Raw genomic sequence first — 13,367 nt, 5'->3', positions numbered from 1 at the left:
TTCTTGTCTAGGAAGCTCTTTATCTCTCCTTCAATTTTAGTTGATAGCCTTGCTGTGTAGAACAGTCTTGGTTGTAGGTCCTTGTTTTTTATAACTTTGAATATTTTGTGCCAATTTCTTCTGGCCTGCAAAGTTTCTATTAAGAAATCAGCTTATAGTCTTCTGGGAGTAGTACACATAACTAGCTGCCTTTCTCTTGCTGCTTTTAGGATTCTCTTTGGCATTTTAATTACGATGTGTCTTTGTGTGGATCTGTTTGAGTTCATCTTATTTGGGACTCTCTGTGCTTCTTGGACTTGTATGTCTATTTCCTCTGCCAGGTTAGAAATGTTTTAAGTCATTATTTATTCAAATGGATTCTCAATTTCTTGTCTCTCTTCTCTTTTCAATACACCTATGATGCAAATGTTGGTATGCTTATCTATGGCCATGCTACTCTGAACAAGCCCGATCCTATCTGATCTCGGAAGCTAAGCAGGGTCGGGCTTGGTTACTATTTGGATGTGAGACCACTTAGGAAGACCAGGGGCTGTAGGCATAAAAAATAAAAAAATTAGGGATTGTAAGCTGACGAGGTCCTTGCAATCTGTGAGGTCAACCAAGGGTTGCCTTGCCTAAAAAATAAATAAATAAAAATAAAAAAATAAAATAAAAATAAAGTCAAATTATTAAAAAAAAATGTTGGTATGCTTGATGTCCTCTGCTTCATGTAATCTGCTGTTGATTTCTTCTAGTGTATTCTTCATTTTAGTTATTGTATTCTTCATTTCTGACTAGTTATTTTTTATGGTATCTATGTCCTTTTTTATGCTTACTATCTTCTTGTTGAAGTTTTCACTGAGATCATCTATTCTTCCCTTAAGTTCCTTGAACATCCTTATAACCAGTGTTTCGAACTCTGTATCTGATAGGTTGCCTGCCTTCATTTCATTCAGTTCTTTTTCTGGAGTTTTCTCCTATTCTTTCATTTTGGACATGTTTCTTTGTTTTCCCATTTTGGCTGCCTCTCTGTGTTTGTTTCCATGTATTAGGCACATCTGCTATGTCTCCCAGTCTTAGCCAGGTGGCTTTATGTAGTAAGTGTCCTGTGTGGCCCCGTGGCACCATCTCTCTGATCACTTGCGCTGCATGCTCCAGGAGAATTCCTTATCTAGATTGTGTGCATCTTCCTCTTTTAGTTGAGCCTTGATTGCTGTTGGCATGTCAGTGGGTGAGACTGACTCTTAGGCTGTCTGGCTGTGGAGACTGGCCACGCCTACAGAGTATAAGCTGTTTTGTAGAGACTGACCTCATGGGGTAGTATTTGCTCCAGTGGGCTCGTATGCCTGTTGAGACCACTCTTTGGGTGCTGTTCTGTTGAGGTCTGATGCCAGCCTCCGGGTCTGTTGGTTTTGGAGCCCCCTGGGCGAGGCTTCTGTGCAAGCAAAGGTCTACCACTGCCTGTAACCAGCCCCGGGCTCTCTGGTATGAGCTACAAAGCTATATTCAGTTGGTTGCTGCTTGTTCTGGACCTGAAGGCATGCAGAAGAAGCCATGCTACCACTGGTTTGAGTCTGGCTACCATGAGTACCTGGTCTGGGGCAGCTCGGCAAAAGGCCCAGGGTACCCCAAAGCCTGAAGCTGCCTGCCCACTGCCCATAAGGCTCAGCAGCTGAAAGATCCTTGGATGGTGTGGGAGTTGGCTGAGGCAGGATCCCAGGGAGTCACCAGGGAGTCACCAGGGTATGGCAAGTTGTGTTCCCCAGGTTAATGCAGATTCTGATTTGGTGCCAGTGCTGAGCCTGAGGCTACTTGCAAAAATCTCAGATCACATTGAGGCCAGCTGCTGTCCTCAGGCCTGCAGACCCCTGAGACTTGTTTGAGAAATACTTGGGCCAGGGCTAGTTGCCCACCACTGAAAGTGCCTCCCAAGGTGCTTAGCCGAGGCCTATTGATTGCTTTTAGAGGGGCTTCCTACTGAGAGTATAGGGTGGGGCTGGTTGCCCATCCATGAAATTTCCTCTGGCAGTGTGGGACTTGGATATGGCAGGGTCTCAGGGGGTCACCAGGGTGGAGCGAGCAGATTTCACTAGGCCAATGCCGATTCAGACTTCGCTGTGTGGAAGGAGGGCTCAACACAATCAAGATGGTGCCTGCCTGTATGCTGCACAGGAGGAGGGCTCAACACAGGGATAATGGTGTCTGTTGTTCCAGCCCTTGCCCTGAAGCCAAACAACTCAGTCTTTCCCAGTATGTCTGTGGCACATTCCAATCTGCCGTCTGTCCTTCAGAGCCCATGGTGATTGCCTGTGAGTGAGTGAGTCTGCGCATTGTCCCTTTAAGAGGGTGTCTGGGTTTTCAACTCCCTTCCATTTCCCCCAGACAGTCAGAATTTCTGCTGATTTTCACAGCCAGATTTTGTGGGGACTCCTCTTCCTGGCACTGGAACCCTGGGCTGGGAATCCCTGGTGTAGGGCTGTGTTCCTTTGCAACACTGGGGAGGTGTTCGCAGCCAAGATATCCCTCCTGATGTTCAACCACCACACATGGGTATTGGATCAGCCTCTTTTGCATCTGTACCCCCTCCTATCAGTCTTGATGTGGCCTCTTCTTTATATCCTTAGTTATAGAACTTCTGTTTAGAAGTCCTATAGTCTTCAGATAGTTTTCCAGTTTGACAGTTCTATAACATAGTTGTAATTTTAATGTGGTCGTGAGAGGATGCGAGTACAGCATTTTTCTACTCTGCCATCTTGAATGGAACTGCTATGGCTTTTCATAGCTGACAGTGCTCTTGTCCCCTGACCCTAAGGCCCATTCTAGGCCACAGTAGGGCCCAAAACTTGGGCTTCATACTTGCAGCACTCATGGATCAAGTTCACATGCTCAGCCATTGTTACTAAAGTACCAGCACTGTCCAAGTATCTCTGAGTCTACAGGAACTTCTGTACCTATACATGGTTTGCCCAAACCAGTCATCTTCTGTGCACTTTTATGTCCTTGACTTGGGCTCAGCTCACTCATTTGGATACCTTCTTTCCTTAAGAGAATTCTATTTCAGGGGCCTGGATTTTACAGGCCATTAGTCCAGCCACAGATCTCCCTGACTTTAAGTCTTAGGGAGCAGAAGTTAGGCCACTCATCTATTTCTTTCCTCCCCAAAGGCACTGGCTTTTCTGTGTAAATTGGGCTTCTGCTGCCAACAGCCAAAAGGTAAGGCAAATTTTGCTAAACCATTAAAACAAAACAAAATGCCAAAACACTGGTTTTGTTATATCTTAAATCTCAATCCCTTAAACAATGAACTTTTTCTAGACTCGTCTTTGCAAAAGTAACAGGGTTCTTCAAGTGGCCCTGGGCAGGACAAAGATCAGCTTCACAAGGAAAAAAGTCTGTGTAAGGTAAACAAAATTAGTAAAGAGGAGTGATGAATTCTTTTCAGAGTTGGTGTGTGGAGTGAGGAGAAAGAATCAAGGACCAAAGACCTGCCCTCCCAAACATTTTAGTAGGAAAATTTTTTAGTATACAGAGAAGTTGAAAGAATTTTTCAGTGAATACTCAATTCACATATTTCATCACAGATCTATCTATTCATTTCTCCATCCATCCATTAATTAGCTTTACCGATTAACAGCTTTTCTGTTCATTTTACTCATACTATAGAGTTCACCCATTGTAAGTGTACACTTCAATAGTATTTTAAGTTTAAGCAATTGAGCAACTAATGCCACAAGCCCATTTTAGAACATTTCTATCATCCCCAGATTCCCTTCATGCCTGTGTGCTATAATTACTGTTCCCTACTCCAGCATAAGGAAACCACTAATCTGCTTTCAGCCTCTATGGGTTTGCCTTTTCTGGAAATTTCATATAAATAGAATCATGTAATACATAGTCTTGTGTGTCTGGCTTCTTAGCATAACACTTTTGTGGTTCATTTTTGTTATTGCGTGGAGCAGTAGTTCATTTCTTTGTAATGCCGAATTGTGGTCCATTGGATGGATATACCACAGTTTGTTTATATATTCACTGGTTGATGGAAATTTGGATTGCTTCCAGTTTTAGGCTTTTATGAATCATGTTGCTATGAACCTTCCTGTACAAACCTTTGTGTGAACATGTTTTCCTTGCAAGGTTTTAAAGACTAAACAGGAATTGACTAGGTTTTTAAAGCCAGAGGAAAACATTCCTGGCAGAATGCACAGTACATGCAAAAGCTCAGAAAATTAAAGTGTCCAGTGTATCCAGAGGGTGCTAGTTCAGTGTTACGGGGAAGGCAAAAAAATAAAACTAACTCTTTTCCTCTACCCGTCTTGGGTTCATTGCCTGGGGCCCTGATAATTAGTCTTAAAAAAAAATAGGTTAACAAGAGAAAAACAGAGTTTGTTAACGTGTGCATCCCACATACACATGGAGGAACTCGGTGATGAGTAACTCAAAGGGATGGTTAGAACATGGGTTTATATAGCATCTTAACAAAGAGCAATAAATTTATAGAGAATTTAGGCTTTTAAGGATGGCAAACTGTGGGAAGGTAAATATATGGGGGAAACTAATGGAAGATAAGGGTTGTTTTAGCAAAATTTGTAATGTAGATTCCTCTGATGTCTAGTGATTAAGAGCCATCCTACCTTCCTGCTAGAGAGAAAGAGGCCACAGAGTTTGTCCCATGTCTGCTTTCTCAAAATTGCCTTCAGCTCAAAATAATCCCTATGCCAGAGTGGCATGTTTTGGGGTGGCATACTCTGAACCCCCTCCGTGTCATGGGGGAGTGAGGTAGAGAGGTAGGCAGGGCTGGACCTCAAAGGCTAAGGCATTGTGCTCGGGGGAGAGGGTATTGAATTGTATCTTGAAGGCACTAAAGCAACTCAGAGGAGTTTCATAGAAATCGTCATGGTCAGATGTAGTTTGTAGAAAGAGTGGGCCAGCTAGAAAGGTGTAATAATTGTTAGGTGAGAGGTACAAGAACCTAGATCGGGTCCTGGCTTGTGGTGGGGATTGAGTGGGGAGTTAATTTAATAGGTTGAGATTCTGTGTATGTTTGTCCTTGGGGAGGGGAGGACACGGGATATTGAGAGGGCAGCCAAGTAATTCAACCTTGCCTGCAGCCCCACAACACCCCTTCTCCAGGAAGGAGATAGCGACTAGCTCTCTGGTGGGTGTGTGGCTCTCAAGGTTAGCGCCATGGGGGTCAGCACTGTTTAAATGTTGATTACAGAGACGGCGGGAGCTGCTCAGATTTCTAATTAAGATTAAAGAATGTACCGGCTTATAAATGGTTCTCAGGAATGTATAATTTGATTAGCCAGTTTTCTCCGGGCACTTTAATTTCTGGATTAGTGAACGTGACCTCTGACTACAGGTGGGGCCACTTGCTCATCATACACAAAGTTCGGGACCTTGCAGGGCATTGGGATGGGGATGAAGTGAAGGGGGGGTAGGGGGAACAAGAGGAGGTGAGGGAGCCCTGGTCAGAGTGGTACTTCTTTTTCTTTTCTTCCTCTTCATTTCTGAACAAGAATAAAGAATGCCCAGCTCGGGCTCAAAAAGTGCCCACATATTGACTGGCAAACAAATGTGCTCACCTGAACCTCATTTACATTTATTTTTTTCTATCCAAAGCCACCAAGACCAGATCCTCCCACTTCTGAATCCAGTCCTCTTCCCTCTCCTTTCTCATTTGAGCCCTGCCAGCTAACACACTGACAGGGCCCAGTCTGCAGAGTTGAGGTCTCTCTAGGAGCATTGCCCCAGTGTCAATCATAATCACCATGGCAACTCTGAGCTGATTCAGTGGCCACTTCTCCCCACCTGGACCTAGGCACTGCCTGTGAGGGGCCAGGCCATCTACGGCTCTGGTTGTCCCGGGAAGTCATAGCTCCCTTATGCCTCCAGGGAAGTTACCTCCTATTCTCACATCCCTCATCCTCCTGCCCCTGACTTTCATGACCCCTAGGCACTTTCGCTTTTATGGGTCCCTTCTTCCCTTAAATCAATCAATCAATCAATCAATCAATCTATTTTACAACTGCATTGGTAGATAGACAAGTAAATTAATATTATATGTCAGAACGTGTTATTCTATCTGAAAGTTCATTTGTTTATTTCTGATTTTAACACAAGTTAAAGCATTTTCTTGGGCTCTTAAAAGTATGATGGGTCTTGGGCCCTGTACTTCCTGTGATGAATAGATGAGATGGCCCCGTTGTGTCCCTCAAGTCTCCCGACTGTCAGGACACTACCTGCCCATAGTGACAAGTGTCAGGTCTCAGGAGTCCAGCGAACCAAAAGCTGCTCCTCCCTCCAAAAGTCCTCAGAGGGAGCCTGTATTGGCTCTGCCCTCAGGCTGTCCCTAGCCTCTCCCTAGCCCCTCTTCACTCCTGCTTCTGGGACCTGAGACACTCCTGTAGAGGAGACCAAATGTTTCCCACTCTAACCACGCCTGCCCCATATGGTCTTGCTTTCCTGGGCCTCATTTGTTGTCTTTTTGAATGAGTGTCCTCCCTGCCCTTGCACTCCAACCTAGCTGACCTCTGGGATCTTTGTGCAACGCTCAGCTCCTGGTGGGCAGGTGTTCTCAAAGAATAGTTGGAGGAACGCCTGGGGGAGGAGCTGTGAAGTGAACAGTTAAACTTTCTAACCTAGGGGTTCTAACATAGACTTCTACATTGGAATCTGCCTTTTCAGGGGCTCCTCAGGTTATTTCCTATGCATGGGAAAGTTGGAGAGGCCTGGTGTCAGTGAAGGTCTCCTTGCCTCTCCTTCCTTCTCTCAGGCCCCAGGCTGTCTGCTTCTCCATTTTACCCTTGTTCGCTGGGAATTCAACCCACATGGTTAAACATGGTGTTAAGAATTAAGGAAGAGAAAGGAATAGGTGCTGTCGAATCTCTGCTTCATAGAATTTAGAGTCTTTTGTCTCAGAGAGTGGGGATTATCCTCTATCCATTCCCTTCCCTGCACCCCCCCCCTCATTAAAGTAGCTTGTCTTTTCATGCTTCTGAGGAAGAGGTCTAGGGGTTCAGCCACATCTACAAGCTTCTGAAGGCATCAGGAAACATCTCTGGGCAAAAATGCTTGTGGGTGGATAAATGCTCACTTTTAGGAAAGCCGCATGAGCGACAGTGGAAAGAATTGAATGCATTAAAAAATATGATTCCAGTCACTCTAAGAGGTACTGCCCAGGATCTGGAGATGGCATCTCTGGGCTCCTGCCCCAGCATTGCCATTAACCAGGTGTGACCTAGGGCACATCCTCTGATACTTCTGAGCCTAAGTAGCTCATTAGGACCTATTGAGATAATGCATATCGCTGCAATTCACAAATGATAATGAACTCTACACATCGTTCGTTATTATTTCTAAGTATTGTAGTTATTTCAAGGGAGCAATAAGGTGTCTTCATTCAGCACTATGGAGACCAGGGTTTGGCTGTGCTTCCAGCTGGCTGTCATCGGTTTGGACCTTATAGTCACCATTGCTAAGAAAGGAGGGGAAAAGAACTTAATATTTAGTCTTTGTGTTGGTTTTAAGACTTCCAGAGCAGTCTCACTTTGAGCAAAAGGCTGAGTTACTGCCTGGTATACCCAGAACCTGCTCTGAGCTCAAGTTTGCAACCCCAAGGTTCTTCAGCCCTGGCCGGGGCCTCACAGTAAGCAGAGATTAGGCAACAGGGTTTCTGGTCAGTGAAAGGCATGGTTCTGGGAGCAATCTGTGGGTGAGGATTGGGGAGAGGTGGTGGGTTCTGGGTGTGTGTGGTGGTGGTGGTGGCAACATCCTGCGATGTTCAGGAAGACATATTGCTTAGGGCTGTCTGGCATCAGTACCAGAAAATCAGTATATCGGCTGACTCCTACACCTCCAAAACGTGGGGTGCCTCCTCAGTGAGGCCTTCCTGGACACCCCTCGCCTTTATCCGGAGTGTGGATGGATACATCTTCCTCCCTCATCTCTATCCTGGCGCCCTGATTTTCAGAGGGTCTGCGAAAGAGATCGAGAGTCAGGATAGGTAGAGGGTGCAGACAGACGGCAGACCGCGCGGGCTTGCGGTCTACACTCCCCGCCCAGCAGTTGCAGTGCAGGCTGGCCAGGAGACACTCCAGGGCTTCCTGCGCTGTTCGAAAGCGTGCTGGGACAGGACTAATGATAATTTACACTCGGGGCGTGTTTTCTTTTCGAAGTGCTTTACAAACACCACCTAATTAGCTCATGGGGAGGAGCCGCGCCACCAAAACGCTAGCTTTATTATTCATTTCTATACTGTCTGGAGCGTGTAGCCTCTGCTCACAGTGTTGGCAGGGAGGATGCGCTGTTTGGGGTAGCGGCTTCCAGATCCTTGCGTCCTTGCGGAGAGCCATGCAGCTAGGCCGAGTGATTCCGCGCAGTTCAGCCCCTTCTCACGCATCTCATTTAATCTCCGCGGCAGTCTGGACAAATGGGTAGGTTCTGGGGCTCAGAAAGGTTGTGACATGTCCAAGACCACACGGTCGACAAGGGGACGCTGAGATTCAAGCCTGCGCCCCCGGAACCTCCAAGTGCCAGGTTTTTGCCACCTCCCTGGCGCCCGTGGGCCCAGGGCAGCTAGGCTCGGGCATCCCATGGGGCTCACCGCATCCCAGCGCAGCAGCGGAGGCGAGTGGAGGCTGGAGAAGGCGGGCCGCTGGAGGCAGTGCTCACACGCTCCCGGCTGGCCGAAACTGTTGCCAACGCAAAGCTCCTCGTTACACCTGAGCGGGGGACAGATGTGCATCAATATTTATTCGGAACTCCCAGGAAACCTGGATGAAGTGTAATTATCTCAGCTCAATCAGTTCGGATTAGCATAACATCAAGTCGCCCATCAGACGGAGGGTTTGATTTCAGGGATCAAAGTGCCGCGCTGTAGCCGCTGATTAATCGGGAGAAGAGAGTGGCGAGAATAAAGCTGCGCATGCTCCGCGAGCCACAGCTGCACCGCTTTGATGGTCAATTGTGCCAAGTTAACTTTTCCGGCCCGCTCAGCTTCTGCCCACGTCGCTCGCTGCCTGGTCCTTCCCGGGCAGCTAGTCCTAGCTCTAACATAAACCGAGACCCTGGCCCATCCCAGGCTGCGCTGGGAAATAGGGTGCTTGTCCGTCGATTTTCTGTTCTGAGGCTCTGAGCGCTTCGGGGCTCACCCGCGTGGGGACCCAAGTGGACAGGACACTGGCGTGGATGGCCGCGTTCTCATCGGATCAGAGAGAGCAGTGGTGAAAGTTCTTTGGAAGCTGGCCCTAGGCTGAGAGGATTGAAATGACGTCAGGACCTTCCCAGGCTGGCTCCAGCTGATTTTCTCACCTCGCCAGCTTCATACCCCCACCAAAAGTTGCTCAGGTTTTCTCCACTCGCCTGCTTTCTTGATTCTGCAGCTTTTACAATCTGTTTCCCCCACTGGGATGCCCTTTTGTCTCTTTCTTTGGCTAACCAGTTCTGACATCTTTAACACTCAGCCCAATCTCACATTGTCCTGTGAAGCCCGTCCTCATGCTTCCAATCGTTTCTCCAGAGTGTAGGAGGGGAGCCTCTGTTAATTATAGTGGCATTTGCTGTCATGATTTTGTCATGATTTGAATAGCTTTTCCCCACCCACCAACCCTTTCCCAGCAGACTTCCACTGTGAACTGGGAAGGACCCAGGGGGCCCTTGAGGAAAACATTTCCAGAGGGATGAGTATGGACACCAGGGTTAGATTTCATTGATAAGTTACACTGATGATATGCTGACTTCAAGACTCCCTTTCTTAATTTGCACTGGCTCTCTCCTTTCCATCAGCTCTGTTGAAGGTAGAAACCCTGGCTTACCCATGTTGGTATTCCCTTGGATACAGTTCTTAGCACAAACCAGATGTGGATTCTAGCTCCAGCCCTTTGCTACTGCTCTGTTTACTTGACCAAGTCACTTGACCTTCCAGGAAATCAGACTGCCTGCTGCATAGGTCTTTGTGGCTGTACCATTCTGGTTTTTTGGTGATCTTCCTTCATAAACCCTGTTCAGAGAAGCCACTGTTAGGGCATAGTACCCCAGTTAGTGTCAGAGACTCCTAGAATCTTATGGTTGAAGGGAAACTCAGACCCCTTCCTCATCCTCCTGACTACTAGTCTTCATCCTTTGCTTGAGGGGATGGGATTGTGAAACAGGGGTTCTGAGGGTCTGCTCTGTAGCTGGCCCATCTGGGAGATTGACCAGCATGGTGTGGGCAGAACGACTTGAGGACCCACATGGCCACTCTTCAAGGCTCTCTTTGACTCATAGGATGAAGGCATCAGCCATGGCATCACCTAGGGTGTCTGGACACCAGGATTCTCCCTGCTGCAAGGGCCTGGAGAGCAGTGGAAACCCAGGGGGTCTCAAAGCTGAGACATATATGAATCCATTGGCATTCTTCTCTATGGTGTAAGCCCCTTGAGGGCAGAGACTATTTCTATCTAATTCTTTACTGTGCCCCAGAATCAAAGCTTGGTACTTGGCACATAGTAGGTGCTCAATAAATAGATGTGGAATAAATAAAAGAAGAAAGAAAAGAATGAAGAAGGAAAAAAAGAAGGATTAAAGGATTGCCTGCCCTGGCAGGGGGCTGAGTCTTGAGAGGGGGTGGGCATGTGCCCAGTATACTTGGCAGGGATGATTTATCTCCATTCCAAATCTCTGCTATGCAACATCGTGGATTTTTCTCTCCCCTTTAATTAAGAACTAAATATAGATCTTAATTAAGACACTGATGAATTTAATTTAGAGTGGCATTAGGGCCTTAACTCGCAGAGCTCAATGCCGTGTTTGTATAATGTGGGATATAAGCTAAATGAGCGCTTGCTTGTTACCCCCATGGATAATTCCCTTGCAGATCTCTTTTGAAGCAGCGTTTACACTCATCTACCCCTATCTAAAGGATGCTTTTGGATGTCCACTGCCTAGCCCCTCTTTGTCTGCCTGCATCACAAGGTGGCCCTGTTGTGTCTCCCATTCTCTGACCATACTGGAACCTTTGTTTTCTGGCATCAACTGCCTTGCCCACCTCTGCCTTTGTTCACACAAATCGCTCTGCTGGGAATGCCTTTTTCTTCGTGTCTCACTGTGAATTTGTCAGGAGAACACCTTCAAGTTCCAGAGCAAGTGTATAAATTTGATGAAACTCTCTCTGTTCTCTCTCCCTATCTCCTGATATCTAAGCACTTGAGATGTGAGCTCCAAACTCCTATAGGGTGTTGTTGATTCCAAGACTAATCCTTCCATGCAGTGTTATTGTTTTATTATCTCTGTTATCTCCCAGGCCCAGATCAGGTTATGAGTGTCAAGGCTGGGGCTTGTGCACAGTAGAAAGAAGCTGTGACTTTGGCTTTCATCCATGGAGCTCAAGGAGCGAACCTCCCCATCTCAATCTTGGATGCCAGGCACTGAGCTAGGATGTGGGAGAGACCCTTACAATTTGTGCAGTGATTCAGGGTCTGAATGAAAATGCATGGCAAGGGCAGGTGACTCTAGTTGTGTTATGTGGAGGGCAGAGTATGAATTTGGCCCATTTCATTCATTGTCCAGGCTCCAGTCTGACATCAAGAAGAAGTACAGCATGGTGATTAAGAGCTGTTGCTCTAGAGTCTTAGAGTCTGGGGCTGAACTCAGTTATTTCATCTCTAAAATAGGGTTGTTTTGAGGCTAAATGAGACTTTGCCCTTAGAGCAGTACATGACACATGTTGTTAGTAGTGATGTTGATGGCATTTGGATGACGTGTTAACCTCACTGCAGATTGGGCAGCTTTCAGTCAAATGGAGGAGCATAATGTATTATTTATACTTTGTATATAGGAAAATTGGGGTATAGAGGGTGATTGACCTCTTCAGAAACTCCATGCTTTTTGTCCACATTGTCTGTGGTTCATGCTTTTCCTCTGCCCTCTGTGCTTCTCACCTGGGAAGTGAGGGAGTGGGATGGAATGATCTGACCCCTCCATTTGTAGTCTTGGGTGACTCAGTCACCTGGCTCCTCCTCTCTTTCTTAGCCTTGCATCAGTGCAGTTTCATCACAAGTGTCTAGAGAGTGGGGACTCTGTTGTTGGAGCTGTCCTGTGCTTGTAGGATGTTTAGCAGCATCCCTGGCCTCTTCCCTGGCCTCATCCTACTAGATGCCAGTAGCAACCTCCTCACACTCCAGTCGGGACAACCCAAAATGTCTCCAGACACTGCTAAATGTCCTCTGAGGGGAAAATTGCCCCAACTGGGAACCACTGCTTTATACTAGCACAGGCCATACACATTATCTTATGTATCTACCTGCCATACGTTTGATATAGATACTATTCTAATGCTCGTTTTATAGATGAGGAAACAGGCAGAGTGGGGATTCTGGAATCAGGCATGTTTATAATCATATCTAACTCTTAGGGTTATTGCCAAATTCTTAGCACAGTGCTTGATATTTAGTAAGTGATCAGTATATATTAGCAAACATTCTTTTGTAGATGCACATTCAGACTTAACAAACTTTTTTTATGCCTACTATGTGCCAGTAATAGTAATAGTTAATATTTATCAAGTATTCAATCTATACAAGACACTGTTTAAATATTTTAGCTCTAGAATGGCACTGTCCAATTTGGCTATGCAAATTAAAATTAATTAAAATGTATAATTCAGTCTCTCTGTCACACTGGCCATATTTCAAGTGCTCAGATAGCCCCATATAGTTAGTGACTATGTATTGGACAGCTCAGATATAGAACATTCTGTCATTGTAGAGGGTTTTGTTGGACAGCATTGTTCTAGGACTATGGGAAATGAATTTCTTTCCCTTAAGAGTTTTTTGATGTTCCTGTAGATAATTGATGTCAGTCAATCAACACTGTGTTCAGAATTGTACAGCCACCAGGGTATTCTCTCCGTTTAACATTTATTAAGTCCCTACTATATATCTGGAACAGTATTTGAGACTGAAGATATAAAGACAAATAAATAAATATGGTCCATGCTCATAAATATAATTTATTATAGCATTAGGTTGTTAACTTGCAGAGCTCAGTGCTGTGTTTGTATTCATGTGGCCTAGGAGCTAAATAAATGTGAGAGGTGATAAAAGGGCAAGAGCCAAATGTTGTGGTAGGTGGGGATGGGGGATAAATAATTCTCTCAGAGTAGGGAGTGCTTCCTAGAGGAAGGACCTGGGGATTTTCTTTGAAGGATACTTGGTAGTCCTTAGGCAGGCAGAGACTGGGTAATCTCTGTGGGTTCTGAAGTCACTCAACCTCTCTTTGGCTGGAATTTCTGTTGTATAAACTTGCAGCTAGGGAGGGTGAGCTATTAGGGCAGGTCAGCATTACTTAAAGGAGATTTTATTAATTGATAAGTAAGTTACATTCTATAGTTGAGCAAAGTGAGTGGGGTT

General features: G+C 45.9%; 1 pseudogene; it reads left to right on the top strand.

Annotated features, from left to right (window-relative positions):
• Window positions 1–419: 419 nt before the first annotated feature.
• LOC120622623 (uncharacterized) lies at window positions 420–538 on the top strand (annotated as a pseudogene).
• Window positions 539–13,367: the final 12,829 nt, after the last annotated feature.

Source organism: Pteropus medius, unplaced genomic scaffold (assembly GCF_902729225.1).
Source record: "Pteropus medius unplaced genomic scaffold, Ma_sr-lr_union100, whole genome shotgun sequence".
Taxonomy (NCBI): Eukaryota; Metazoa; Chordata; class Mammalia; order Chiroptera; family Pteropodidae; genus Pteropus; species Pteropus medius.
This window is presented reverse-complemented; position numbering and strand designations above follow the sequence as displayed.